The 15,546-nt window shown below is 41.3% G+C and overlaps 1 protein-coding gene across 11 annotated transcripts in view; it reads left to right on the forward strand.

The window, feature by feature from the left end:
• eya4 (EYA transcriptional coactivator and phosphatase 4) overlaps positions 1-15,546 on the forward strand; it is a 43,646-nt gene that overhangs the window by 5,308 nt on the left and 22,792 nt on the right. Inside the window, exon 1 of one of the 11 annotated variants that reach the window (XR_007885552.1) lies at positions 13,077-13,503. The exons of the other annotated variants lie outside the window; for them this stretch is intronic. The gene's annotated coding sequence lies outside the window, so the exon portion shown is untranslated. Of the gene's footprint in view, positions 1-13,076; positions 13,504-15,546 lie in introns of those variants that run through there. 11 annotated transcript variants of the gene reach the window in all.

Here is a 15,546-nt window from a genome sequence, read left to right on the forward strand (position 1 = left end):
CCAAATATCAAATATTGATGTCCATATTCCACAATTACTTCACCTGCTTTAAATAGGGCAGTGATATCATTTATAATGTGAATTTGAGCTGCGGCTCAAAGGCATTGATTAATTGTTCAGGTTGGAAATGAGACCTCAGAGCAAGGACAGAGATTTTAATCATTTCACATAGAGATAATAGGCTTATAGAGCTTTGTGACTTCTGTTTGGTCTTTACCCTTTTTACTAGAAATAGTCAAGTTTACTTTTTAAAGCTGAATGATATTAGTTTTCTTATTCTGTGTTTATTTTTGAATCAGTATCTGGTGTCTGATGTGATGTGATGTGATGTTGGGTATACAGTGTATGGTGTACAGTGATGATACATTATGTACACCTAGCTAAAATGAATGCATTCGAAAACAACAGCCCACCACTAAGTCCTACCTTCATTAGATTGTAATGTTCAGCTCTTGTTAAATGTGTTTTAGAGAAGTGTTGATTCAAGATTATGGTCATGTTGGGAGTTGTAGTTAGTGGTGATGTTGGATTATATTGTATTATACTGAGATGTGTTTCTGATATTCAGTCATCTCTCACTGATAACAATGGGAAGGACATATTGTAATTGTGTGTAAATGGCTGTAGAGCAGGGTGATGTGCTATACATGAAAATATCATTAGTAAAATAAAAATGTCACACTATCCCAAACCCCAAGCCGACATAATCGACTAAGCGTCCAAATCCCAAAGATATTTAGTTTAATATCATAGAAGATGAAGAAAACAAAATAATAATCACATATGAGAAAGGGACATTTGGCATTTCTGCTTAAAAACAATTAGCTGTCCATAAAGATTCCAATTAATTGAAAACATACATCCTAATAACCAAATCCAAGGTTATATGATACAACAATATCAGTATTGTGCAGTATGTCTTCTTGCTCTGTCTCGTGTCAAATTACTTTCTTTGCAATTTTGTGCTTATTGTCTCACTATGAGGACCTCAAATTAAGTACAAGCAGCTTTTACAAATTCAACTGATAATTTTCATTTGTTAAATTTGTTCTATAATTGTAATTAATTTCCTTAGAACCTTTTCCTCTTGTTTAATATTTAAACTGAAAGTGGCTAATTCTTTCCCCGCACTGCTGCATTGAAAAAGGCGTGTCTCGGGTGACTTAGAAAACAGCGCAGACCTCACACACAAAGTTTCGGGGAGTTGTCTGTTGATACCTGATACCCGCCCCCCCTCCCCTCTACCCTTTAAAGTCCCCCCCGTCCCTTATTTCCTCCACCCCGCCCTTTTCCCACCACATCCATCGCGCGTCATCTGGGTAATGGTCAGGCGTCCTCTCTGGCCGCCTGCCTGCCGAGGGCCAGCCTGCCGTCTGGGGTCCTCAGGGAGCCCTGGAAGGAGCCTGAGGCAGGGCCAACAGTGGTTAGCCCCGTAACACTACTTTTAGCCTGTTTAAGTGTCTCTCTCCACCTGTTGTCACATACTTGTTTAGCTTTGGAGGAAAAGGTGATAACTGTTTTTTTGTTGTTTTTGAGTGACGCTCTGACGTGATGATGAAGACACAACAATGGTTAGATCAAGTATTTTAGTATACATTTAATTAAATCCTACGTATGGATTTGCATAAGCATTGAGCAGATATTTCGCAAAGATGGATCAGCATGAGCCCTCAAGTATACACACACATACACACACACACACACACACACACACACACACACACACACAGCCCCTCAATGGCTTTTGATCCGACAGAGCTCTGATTGAAGTCTCCAGTCTGTTGGCTAGTGGGGGAGGCAGTGAAAAATGGTGGGTGTTTGTTGACCCCTGGGAGGCTTGCAGGATTTAAATGTATGGTCACCAGAAGAAAAAAGTGAGAGGAGGAGGAAAAAAGGATGAAAAAAGAGGGGAAAAAAGGTTCTTTTAGCCGTAGCCTTTTCCTCTGGTGCGCTGGGAGAGGCCCCAAGTATGGCAGCTGTCCCAGTCTGTGTGTGTGTGTGTGTGTGTGTGTGTGTGTGTGAGACAGAAAGACGAAGAGAGAGAGACCAACTTAGAGGAGGAAAGGGGTCAGGTTGCACCCCTCTTTCACCCCTACAACCCCATACAGACACATTCACACAAACTTACATGCAGCAGCAGTAGCTAAATACGAGCACGGCCCAACCCTGATTGCCAAGATTGCATTGGCGTCATAGACAGTCGTTTCAAAATCTGCCCGGCGACAAGGCATGTGGACAGATCACAGGAGTGTGGAGTGTAATAGCTACCCCCTGGCATCCCTCTAGTAGGCTGGCATCCTAGTTGTGGCAGCGAGGTGCACTTCAATTTCAGCTTAGTGTACAGTGATTCTTGTAAGATTTATGTTTAGTTGACAGCTGAGTGCTGCTGAGAGAGTCTGCCGTTCAGACTTCGAGTCACCTCCCTCTGAGCTGTGCAGGGGGAGGAAAATATTTAGGTTAATATTTAAAAGTCATTATTCTTGATGGAATTGCGCTTGATTGCTATGGCAAAGTAGGAGATGAAGTCAAAGAGAAAAAGACAAGTTAAAAAAGGAAGCAAAATGTGGAGTGGGCGAAAGATGCTGCTGACCGTCAGAAAGGTGTTAATGTTCACATGTTAAACAAATAGTACGACATTTTGGGGAATATTTGCTTTCCCGCTGGGAGTGACGGCCAATCCGCATAAAGGTGTGTTTTTAGAAGAGTTTTTGACATCCATCACTCAACTGAAGCGCAATCTCAACAGACAGCTGCTTATATCACACAAATATCTCGCTGTATATATGTCCTGATCTTATTAATGGTATGTGTAATGACTGATCGAGGTGCAACAAGCGACACTGGGAGCCTCACTAAAATCTATGAATCAGTAAATAAAAACAATGCTGATTTCTTCCCATGTAGCCTATTTCAAAGTATTTTTGTTAAGTACATTTCTGCTGTCAGTCAGCTTGGTGAGAACAGCTTTGCCTGCCGTTCTCCTCTCAGCTCCTCATGAGCTGCTGCTGACAGGACAGCTGTTACGGGCCGGACCGTCGAGTCTGAGTCGATGCGGATTGAATGGATACCTCTCTCTTTCTTAGCTGGTCAATATAACGCTTCAGCTGGGAGGTTAGCATTAGACTGGAAGCAGGGGGGAAATGCTAGTCTGGCTTTGTCCAGAGGTAGTAAAATCACCCAAGCAACATCTCTACAGCTTGTTGGTTAAGTCACTACCCTCAGCCAAGAAGCAGTCCAGCATATAAAACCACAGATGTACATTTTTGGGCAGATTAAACACATGAGACATAACACTATAATTAGTGAGCTACACAGGTCTGTGAAGGCAGAATTGTTGAAATTGGACAGAGCCAGGCTAGCCATTTCCCTCTGCTTCCAGTCTTTATGCTAAGCTAAATTAACTGGCTGCTGTATTTGCTGACAGCCAGGAGAACGGTATCGATCTTCTCATCTAACATTCCTTCAAAGATCAACAAGCGTATTTCAGGGCAAACTATTTCGTCAATATTCATAATGTTTCAAGACAAAGTCAAAGTCAAAGTCAGTCTGTGCTGAATTTTGGGAACTGGGTGGAATCAGCCCAAACAAATGCCGCGGATAAAGGATCCTACTTTGATGTGAAAAATGGAGAAAGAACTTCTACAGCCTCTTTGTTTTGACATGACTTTTATTTAAGATGCTTGAAACAACCAAACCATCTGTCTATTCAGTTCTTGCCTTGGTTCAGATAATTTATAACTCATATATAAGAGAGTTGAGAGTCTTGCCGGCCAGGGAAAGCCAGCTAGGTGTGAGGTGAGCAGGTCACAGACAGCCTGTGAGCCAATCGCAGTCTGACAGAGTCAAACCCCCCAAACAGACTGGAGAATCCATCTAGAAGCCCAGAGCAACCGGCGTGGGCTTTCTACAGGAACGCACCAGACAGGAAACCACATGATATGTGTGCTTTAGTGTCTGCTGTGCGTGTCTCTGTGTGTGTGTAGGTGTTTCTTTCTCTGTTATACACATATGCTTTCTGTGGTGTGGGACAGCTGAGGTCATCTGAGTCTCGTATTGTGACCATGCTTGTTTAATGGAAGTCAATCAGGGCACAATATTTCATGCCAAGATTCCTCACTTTATTGATTACTCAAAGAGTTTTCAAGGAAAATCACATTATTGCCAGATGTTACATTTCTCTCCACTGAGTTGATTCTTAAATAAAGTATACCAGTAACAAATTCAAACTTTTCCAAACTCCGAAAATTGCATTACAAGCACGGAAGTCATTGGTAAAGCATTAAAACACTTTATTATTTGTTCCCATGCTGCAACTTCCATAAATAGAGCCCTTGATAGCACAGCCCACCGTTTGTTCGGCCTGGTCTTCTGGCCAAACGCTCATCTGCCATTGGTTACAAAAAAGGAGCATATTTCCTCATTCTGCTGGGAAGGAAATGAAATTGCAACAATTGTGCTTTGGTTATGGAGGAACCTGCCTGCCCTGCCTGCCGCGAGAACTTCCTCTGCTGCTCTGCTGGGAGATTGTATTTCTCTCTCTGCAGCGTAGAACCAGAGAGGTAGCAGAAGGGTCGCCAAGGCCAGATGGGCCATGACCTGGGTCTCTGTACTGACTTAATACTCCAGACTAGGGCTGCAGCTTGTGATTTTTTTCATTATCGATGAATTTGCTGATGATAATTGTCATGGTCTTCTTGTGTTTAATGCCTGGCTGATAATAAAGTTGAAGTTGAATGTCCTCAGAATGTGTGCTTTTTCAGAGCACCAGATTAAAACCCAAAGATATTTGGTTTTCAATACAAAACATGGTTTGTTACACAGAACCACCTAGGAAGTTGTTGTTGGAAACCGTTTGGGAAAGGGCAGACACTTTCAAAAAATACTCTAGACCATCTGTCTATCACCATCTATCACGACCGAACTTCAACCAATAAGATCAACAAACCAAATAGTCTTCATACTTCAGAGAGGGGCGAAAACATTTTTTCCATCAAAAGCAATCAATGCTGTTCTTTACTCTTCTTTCAATAAAGAAATACTCTCCAGTTCTGATAACTTCCCACCCCGGTAGCTGCCAGTACTTACTCAAAGGATGCCGAACGGTACTGTACCAGGAACAAACACATAGACTGAAACCAGGCAAGATGGATTCTCACGTGATCTCCTAATCTTGCGAGTCCAATTGCTTTGCAAGGCTACAAAACATGTATAGAAAAGCAGCAAATATGAGAAACTGAAATGACTAATTGACTGATTATTAAGAACTACCCCAGACCTACTTAAAATCTGTTTTGACTAATTGTCTTGATAGGATTTGCCAGGTATCTGAGAAACATGAACCCCTAATCCTTTTTTGTAGTAATATCAATTGTATTTAATATTAGCATCAACATGTAGCGGAATAGAACAAACAAAGCATGATGCAAGCTTTCTAGTATCATTGAGACCATTTCATTTTTATTTTCAGTTTGTTGCACATTTATTGATCGATGTATTCAAGATTTCCTGAGGAAGTACATTTGTCCATCTGACCATGTTTGAACTGGATCTATCCAGCGTTGATGCCCAGAGAGACACATTTTACCCTCCCTGTCCTTGATTCTTCCTTGTCTGTCCCACCTTCTCTTTCTCCGCAGGCCTGCCCGACTCTTCGTCTCACACTGTGTCTCTCTAGCCAGAGTGATGATTCAGGGCCTATTGTGAAGTCAGCAATCCGATACAGAGCCAACCCGAGAGCGCGGGGGGGGTGGACGATAGAGGGAGGCAGGGGTGGGGGGAGGTATGGAGAGTAGAGGGGGATGAGAAACAGAGGGTATTATGGGTGCTCTTGTAGCCAGGTCCATGCTGTCTGGAGCCCGGGGCGCTTTGGCACCCTTACCTGTCCTTACCTTCCTCTGCTTTACCTGTTGCTCTCATTCTCTAATTTGGCCCATGGTCTTCTGTGTTTCTTTGTCTTCCTTTGCCTTTATCTTTCTCACCCCCCCCAAGCTCTTTATTGTCCCTTTTTTGGACTTTCTGCCCTTCCCTCTTTTCTTTTTCACACTTACGTACATCCTCCTCTCCCTAAGTCTGCCTTCCTTCTTTGCGGACATATGGTATTGTGAGTGATTTTATTAGGAAGATGATATGAAGTGTTTCAAGGCCTGGTATGATGGAACAGCTTGCGACTTTTGAGACATTCAACTCCTGTTTGCTCTCCTCGGCACGGAGGGCAGCAGTAACTTCTAATAATCGGCTACATATTGAATCTGAGAGCAGATGGCATGTGTGTGTGTGAGAGAGCATACCTATCTGTCTGCTGAATGTCTTTTTTTTTTCAGGATATCTACCTTATGTTGTACATCACATGCACACACACTGTGATGTCATGAGCAGCATTATTTAACAGGCAGCTGGGAGGCCATTCATCATTTAATTAAAAGCGTCTGAAAGGGATCTGAGGCCTAATGAGATTAGCTTTAATTATTAATGCCGCTGCTGCTGCCACAGACACACACTTCCACACACAGGCTCACAAACACACACACACACATACACACTCTAGTTATGACCACCACGGACACTCGGGCTCTCTTACAATTAGACTCTCGGTCTTAACACACAAACACTTGCATCTGCACTTTTTGCTTTTCAGTCCTTTGCTCTCTTACCTGATCCTTTTCCCGACACACACACATCTCATTGATTTGGCTTCACGGTGAGATGTGGAGGTGCTCAGATGGGGGTTGGGTGGATGGATTCGGAGGGGGGAGGCTTGCGGTATGGGGACCGAGCGGGGGGTGCGGTAGCTGCGGTCAGGTTGGGGATGAGGAAGGGTGAGGGGGGTGAGGGCAGGGGGTGCAGGAGGATGGTGTTGTGTTTCTTCAGGTCTCACACAGCAGCAGAGAGGAACTCTTACTGTTCTAGTCCACTCACTCCATTCTCCATTTCATCAAGTTCAATTCTGCCACAAAACATGGAGACCGTGTAAATACCAGTGGATGTGTTTTGAAAACCAGCTGCTTTAAGTGTAGTTAACCCTGTAACATATTAAATCATCATTTTCCACACTACTAATGGTATCATATATATTCTTGTCTCCGCTCTTGATTTTTTTATGGCTGTACCATTTCAATATTTTATCAAACGGAAATATTCTAGATGCCTTATAATTTTAGATTAATTTCCCCAGAATTCAGAACTCAGCTGCAGTAGAATTTGACATAAAGGTCTGTGGGTTTTACCTACGTTTGGCTGCACAGTAAGTTTATAATGACTGATTCACCTGAGACCCGCTGCTTGTGTGCAATAAAAATGTGTACACCTTACCTTAACTTGTTTTTCTTCTCCTTCTTCTTTTTCCATGTTTCTAAATCAAGCCAAGGTATAGTTCCAGAGTGAGGACATACTGTATCTGTAATATTATATCCTATATACTGCATGGAGCTGGGAGTCAAGTATTGACTCAAGCATTGAGTCATACAGATCAATTATTTATTTTCAATTTTAATAATTTGGTCTATAGACAAACTGTTAGTCAAATGATAATGATCAATTTAAGAAAGAAGAACATTTCTTTAGACATTTTGTATTGAATTGTGTATTCTTGAGTATGTTTCTGTGCCCCTGTGTGTGTGTGTGTGTGTGTGTGTGTGTGTGTGTGTGTGTGTGTGTGTGTGTGTGTGTGTGTGTCTGCTCAGCCATGGACTGGTTTAGGTTTCTCCCAGTTGTTTTTTTAATCACTCTCATCAGATTAGCTGAGCAGGGGCAGTCGAGGCCAAACGCTTCACAATTAACAGCGCAGAACCAACCTACACACACACACACACACACACACACACACACACACACACACACACACACACACACACACACACACACACACACACACACATCCATCAGTGACTTTTCATTTGTCTCCATTGAGTAAAGCTGCATTAAATCATGTCTGTGATCCCCTCACTCTCTGAGACAATGAGGAGCCAATTTAAATGGCAGCTATGAAGACCACCAGGACAGTGAGGAGGATGGAGAGCAGCCTTAGTCACTGTTCTCCTCCACTGCTCTTCCTCCCCAACGTGTATTCACTACAAGTTGATTAAATAAAATTTGGGATTCTAAAATTAGTCCGATGCACTGACATTAGTTTGCTTTGTTTGCCCATAGTTACTTGATGACTCATTAAACCTAGCAGGAATTACTTGCTATTTTACAAACTCCATGATTCCTTGCCTCCGAAACACATTTTGGACAGGAAAGCTAGTACCAAGCTGGCAAGAGATATGCGGGGTAGTAGCTAACCATTTGCCCTGTGTAAGCAGATCACTTGGTCTTAAGCGATCCATGGTCGGTCTATTGTCAGCAAACCCCTAATACTGCAATTGAAACAGGAGGATTTAACAATCATTTAGGAAGGTAAAATTGATTTCATGGAGCATGTGCGAGGCTTGTACTTTCTGTTTTATTTTTATGCCAAAATCATACAAGCAACACAGCCCAGAAAAAGCATCTGGCAGTCTAAGCAAATAAGCAGGCAGAAATTAGAACTATTAGAAGCATAACCAAGCATTATTTTCATTATAGAGTAATCTTCTTGATTATTATATTCACTACTAAATGTCAGAAAGTAGTAAAAGTATCTCTTAAGGGAAGTACGGGTAGTCTAGTGATTAAAGTAAATTCTATATAACTGACACATCCCGGGAGCTTTATTTCATGTTCTTCCCATCTCACTGCCCTCATTTCCCATCTCCCTTCTATCACTGTTAAAAATAAAAATAAAATCTAAAACCCAAAGATATTCTGTTTATGGTCATAGAAGACAAAAAACCCAGCAAATATTCAGATTTGACAAGCAGGATTCAGTAAATTTCTGGCATTTTTGTTTAAAAAATTGTTGATTGATTAATTATTTTTTTGTTGATTCTGGTCTTTTGTGGACAAAAGTGGTAGTGTTCACACCACTTCTCTTCATTGATTTTAAGGAGAATTCGACCGAATCCAACCCGGTGGTCAAAAGTATAAAACTAGTAAATCTTCTCTCTGATGGTTTTGTGTGCTTATGTAGGTCATATCGAGGCATTTGTCATAAACTGAGACTGTTTCATAACCAGTTAAAATCTTATTGTAGTAGGTTTAAAGAACCTAGTTAATGGTGTACCATGAAAACAATTTGTATGGTGAAGTATGGTGAAAACACCTAATACGCATTCACTGTGGTTGAAGACATCCATACTTGAATCAATCTTTGCTGTAATTTAAATGTATAAGAATTCAAAGATCGCAGCTTTAATCAGTTTTATTTCTTTGTTATCTGAGCAGTCATGAAATCACATGCAGGTTATTGTGAGCAGGAAATTCCTTTTTCAACCTGATAAACTCATGTAAGCCTTTTTAAATTCACTGTTACTCGTTTCTCTGTCTTGAATGGCGTAACGTGTCTACACTCTATAGCTTGGAGCGACCATGCTGCATGTTGTTTTCTCATATGTCAGATTGTTCATATTGTCTTGGGGGTTCAATGTAGAGGCCAGCGTCTAGTTTTAACTCTATTTTTGTTTTGTTTTTCCTCCCTGGGCTAAATGAAGACAAAGGTTTGAAGACATATGATACTTGTGCACAAACTGCGTGTGATTATACTTTCATTTCTGGGTCCTTCACATTGTGAACAACAGCAGGCTGCAAAGGCAGGTAAAGAGAGGTACACCTAGACAGGGAGAGAGAGAGAGAGAGAGAGAGAGAGAGAGAGAGAGAGAGAGAGAGAGAGAGAGAGAGAGAGATGTTTTTGGAGAGTACCTTTTCACCCAAACACCTCCTCCTCCTCCCTGCTCCACAGACTCACCCTGTTCTTCCCTTTCACTCCCTCACTTCTTTTTTCCCCTTTATAGCTTCCTACTACACCTGAAAAAGGGGCATTTTTGGAGGCATAAAGAGAGGGATAGTTTTACACCTCCCCAGGCTGGGGGAACTGGGGGTTGTAGGAGGAGTGGTGGAGGGAGGGAGGGAGGGAGGGAGGAGGCTCAGCACAATGTATTTTACATGAAAGGAAGAGGATAGAGTTACCACACCGATAACCACTCATACAAATGGGGAGAGCAGAGAGCTTTGAGCAGGGGACAGGTAAATGTGTGAGACACTGTGTGTGTGTGTGTGTGTGTGTGTGTGTGTGTGTGTGTGTGTGTGTGTGTGTGTGTGTGTGTGTGTGTGTGTGTGTGTGTGTGTGGAGAGAGTGAGAGAGAATGTGAAGGATAGATAGAGATGGAGGCCGTGTTTGTGTGGTGAGTAACATCCTTCATGAGTGTGTTTTGTGGTCGACACACACCAGCCGATGTCAGAGACAGGGATGGCAGAATGATCACATTGCACACGTGTGTGTGTGTGTGTGTGTGTGTGTGTGTGTGTGTGTGTGTGTGTGTGTGTGTGTGTGTGTGTGTGTGTGTGTGTGTGTGTGTGTGTGTGTGTGGACATGTGTGTTTGTTAGCTATATAATAATACAATTAATGTTTTTCTGTTTCTGACTTTTTGTCAGTTTATTTATTTATTTACTTATTTGTTTGTTAATTTTTAATCTAATATTAAAGGAATATTTAAACATTTAAGGGAATAAACTTATTAACGTTCTTGCCGAGAGTCAGATAAGAAGATTGACACCACTCTCATGCCTATACAATAAACAGGAAGCTACAACCAGCAGTGGGTTAACCTAGCTTAGCACAAAACAGCCAGCCTGGTTATGGTAAAACCACAACTTGTTTTTTTACACTTGCAGATTAAACAAACAAGATATGTGTTAGAAAAAAAAATCCACTTAATAAATAAAATTATTCAAACAGAGATAATAAATGCATTAGCAAGTCCATACAGATAAAATAAACAAATATCTAAGGAGCTTATGAAAAGAATCTCCTCACAAAATGAATGAAAAGAACAAAAACAACACAAAAGAGATGAAGAGGAGAAGAGTCTGTCTCCGTCTGTCTTACTGTCTGCTGAGTGGAAGATGAACTGCTGTTGTTCCACTTGAAGAACAAAGTTGCTCTCGAGGGCCTCTTAAAAGGGAGCGAGGCACCTTCGCCAGACACTTTTTTTTCACACTCCTAAAGTCAACAAAAACCAAAGCCGAGTCCTGTCATTTAGCTGTCTAATATACAACCCGCTTCCTTCGCTCAGGTCACTGCTCTGATGTGCCCATGCCACACTACAGTTTTGTTTTTTTCTGTCTTTTACTCTCTTTTTTTTGGTATTTCATCAGGCGTGTTTTGGGACACCTCCCCTGTTCCCCTTCTCCACTTGCTGTGAAAATATTTCATCTGGGATGTTTTTGGACGACCCCCTCCTGATGGGGTCCTGCCTGGCTAATAATAAAGTGCTTGAGTTGTCAAGCGCTTCGGCAACACCCTAATCTGTTCTGACAGCTAGTCCTCCACATACACTCTCAAACGTCCAGCACACACACACAAGTGCGTGTTGGCATGCGTGTATAACACACTTCGCACTGATGTATGCACACAGTCTATCAATCAAGGTGTTTATTGGGGTTTGGGGGATAAATGCTATGGGACGGGGCCGCATGCTGTCACCATGGTGACCGAGCTAAAGGTGGCTGGTGCACAGTTGGAGACAGTGGCCCTGTTCCAAATTGGTCTCTAGGCCTGTATATTTGGCACCCTTTTCAGCTGTTTTCTGTTGCCTTATAGATGTACAGTAACTGTATGTTGATGAAGGGTTAGGTCACCCAAATGAATAAATCTCCCGATCCATGCAGATATTTCTGGTTTTTAGATTTGGCCATAAAGTATACACCCACAGCTTTGAAAAATGCATGATTATACCAATAAATAACCCTGTATTAATTCAGTTAAAATCAATTAACTCATTGGGATATTTAGTGTATTTAAAGATGCAATACTAACGTGAAAAGGAAATAGATATTGTTTTAAAACTTTGCTGATTTGATTATTTTTTCCATTACACATAATCCACATTCCACAGACATTCAACAGCACAATGACCCCTAAATTGAATACCAGAGTGGTGCTTGAAAACTGTATAATAAACAAAGATCAGTAGAATTTCTTCTTAAAATAACATTAGGAGAGGCATTGAACTGTCAGATCATCTCCTGGCTTTGAGTAAACACACAGTCGGCAGTTCTTAGGTAGGAAGTAGTTCCAGTGAAATTTGTTCACAGTGAGGTATGTTGAATATCCTGAGTAACTGGGAGACTTTTTGCTGTTGAAGTTTCAAAGCTATGAGCACCACAACACCAGTATTTTGGATAAAATAGATCTGAAATTAGTGTGTGTTTGAGTTTGTGTGATCATTTTCCTGTCTGTGTCCAACTTTTTTGTTGGGCATGTGCCTCCCTTGATAACACCTTGGCGACCACAGTCAAAGAGTGCCATCTTCAGACCGAGGCAGCCGGGAGTCCACCTAGTTGATACCAAACCCCGCGCCGACCCCTCCGCCTCCACTACACTTCACATATGACACACACGTGCAGCCGGTGTGGTTTCAATTAACACAGATTGAGAGTGTGTGTGTGTGTGTGTGTGTGTGTGTGTGTGTGTGTGTGTGTGCTCAGGTGGACATGTGAGTCTCTGTGAGTTGTGGGTGAGATGGGGTGGGGGGGGTCATTTGCATGGTGTGAAGTTTATGGTCTGGCCTTTACTTTCTACTGCACAGCAAGACATTGACGTTGCATCCAAGCCAAGTCTTCATTTACCATCTTAGCCCTGTGAAGTAATCACACCAGAGCTACCATCAGTAGGATTTACTCCAGCATAGGAGCCATGCACAGGGATGTTTTTCATTTCACGGACTCAGACTTTTTAGAATTTTTTTTAGAGATTATTTATTATGTTTTCATGTTGAATTGAGTTCATTTGTGCCTATATTTAAAAAGATTTGACATACATTGTTACATTTTACATTTATTAAAGTTCTTCTTTAGCTTTAAATGTAAGCTTGAGTGAGTCTATAGTGAGTGACAGCCGAGAGAGAGAGAGAGAGAGAGAGAGAAGAGGAGGAGGAGGAGGAGGAGGGAGAAGAGAAAAAGAGGGGGAGGAGGCAGAGGAGGAGGGAAACAGGACGAATGAAATGTTCCCCATTACTAGAGTCGGAGAAGACAGGAGCTGTGCATGGATTGACCTCAGAGAGAGAGAGACAGAGAGAAAAGTGTGTGTGTGTGTGTGTGTGTTTGTGTGTACAGTTTGCGTCTTTTCTTCAGCTGCTACATGTTTGCCCAGAGTGAAAGAGAGAGAGACACGAAGAGAAAGAGAAAGAGAATGCATTTTCTCCTGTAGAGCAAAAACAAGAAAGACACCTGGAGTACAAAGTGAGAGGCAGGTAGATAGAGACGAAGCTGAAGCTGTGTGTTGGAGGTGTGTGTGTGTGTGTGTGTGTTTGTTTCTGTTTGTGTGTGAGACCAGCAAGCCTGTGTGTGAAGGGAAACTAGTGGATCGTAAAGCTCTGTAATGCTTTGGGGAAGTACAGGACTGCTAACTGACCTGATTACACCCTGAGGTAAGAATGCATCTCTAACTGTGTCTGTGAGAGTGTGTGTGGATCTAATGCGATAGTGTTTTTATTTGTATCAATCAATTGTAGTTTTTCCTGTAATAATATTGTATTTAAAATGTCTTTTGCTGGTCACACTTCTGACTGAATAAATGCTGCTGCATGTAAAGGAAAGATGAAAATTGCAGTTTAATATGTCATATAACATTAATTTGGCTATATGAGTCCAACATTCAGAGTCAAAAAAGGTTAGTAGGTTATGGTGGCAGCACTGTAATTGTTTCAGGGTACAATAAAAATGTATGTAAGTCAAATTAATTTACACAATGAATGTAGGCCTACTTAAAGTATAATTCAAAAATAAAAATACTTTATGTAAAATGAATGGAAGGAACTTCTTTTTAATGCTTGTATTTTATGTAAATAGACAGAGGTTTTTATTTCTTTTTTCTGAATTGTCATTATTAAATATGCTAAATATTCAACATTTGAGGTATGTAGGATTATAGCTCTGTTCTTGAATTTATCTGACAAATACCTCCATCATAAAAATGAACAATTTATAGCAATACATAACCATTTCAAATTATGGCAATGAACGGTAGAATTGCTGCATTTATGGCAAAGAGATTATTTGAAAAAGTTTTGTTTTTGAAATTTGGTTACAAATGAAAATGTTCCTTAAACACAAGCGGAAAAAAAACAGATTTGTTTCTTTAGTATACCATTCATATACCATTTGTGTGTGCGTGTGTGTGTGTGTGTGTGTGTGTGTGTGTGCCACTCTAGGCATGATATCAGATGTCCTATTGCAGATGGGTTGGGTTATTACCAGAAACACATAGCGCTGTTCTTCTTCGTCCCTTTCTACCCTTGTTTCTCTTCCTGTGCAGTGTTTTCACAGTTTGCCAGAAACACAAACACAAACCTTGCTGATGCACCTTTTATGTTGCATTTTAGATACTTGAGTGAGCTTGTTAAAATAAAAATACAGCGGGGAGGAAAAAAAAGAACAAAACACGTAAACACATCGAGGACCAGGACTACGACTGCTCCTGCTTATTTCTGACGTGCACCTACTATTGCTTACTACTCTACTGCTTATGACGCTATCTTAGGATCAAACCAGGCCTTGTGTTATCATTACAACCATTAGGTGATTAATATTATTAATAAGTGACAACACAAACATAGCAGTGTGTAATTCCCTTAAATAAATCATTGTTATTAGTGCTAATTACCTGGGGTACCTGTATTTATCCCTCAGGGAGTCCCTGGACCAGGCAGGTTGTGTTCCAGACCGGTCACCCGGCCAACTAGGTCAAAGGTCGCCTATTTAAGTGGCTCAGATGACACAAATGGGTCCTTCTGGCATTGTGGCCACCTAAGAGTACGCTTAGAGGCCCTTCGTTTTGTTATTAGAGATGAAATTGGGTCTTTTACTGCAAGATACGGAAAGAGGAAGAATGATGCTGAATATCTGACTGAGGGACTTTGTGACCTCTCTGGGTTTTTTGTAGCTTCATTGCTGCATGACAAATTTTCCTCAATAGTAGAAGTCATTTTAATGGGTCTCGATTTGGATTGCATTCTGTGTAGTGGATATGATCAGCGTCTATTAATAAAATTTAACGGAAGTGAAAAAAGCACTGAGCAGAAAAAAAGCATGTTTAAAGACATAAATAAATGTATGGAATTATGTTAAACATGGAACAAGTATGTCCGATTCAGAAAAGATAAAAGTGGTGAAATATTGAGAGATGTGAGAGACTCAGAGAGGTCAGCACTCAGAGAAAGTGTGCAATGATAAAAGCTTTTCAGGATCAAAGCCTGCGTGTGCTTGTGTTTTTACAGATCATGTTGAGACAGAAACAGCCAGGGTTGGTTGTGTGTGTGTGTGTGTGTGTGTGTGTGTGTGTGTCCATGCGCGTGTGCGTATGCATGTGTATACGCACATGCGGGCCGTGTGTACATTTGTATGTAGCCCTGCATGTGCGTTACATGTGGATTGCAGTTTCTCACGGCCATGCTGTTGATGTCGTGACTGAC

Source organism: Dicentrarchus labrax, unplaced genomic scaffold (assembly GCF_905237075.1).
Source record: "Dicentrarchus labrax unplaced genomic scaffold, dlabrax2021, whole genome shotgun sequence".
NCBI lineage: Eukaryota > Metazoa > Chordata > Actinopteri > Moronidae > Dicentrarchus > Dicentrarchus labrax.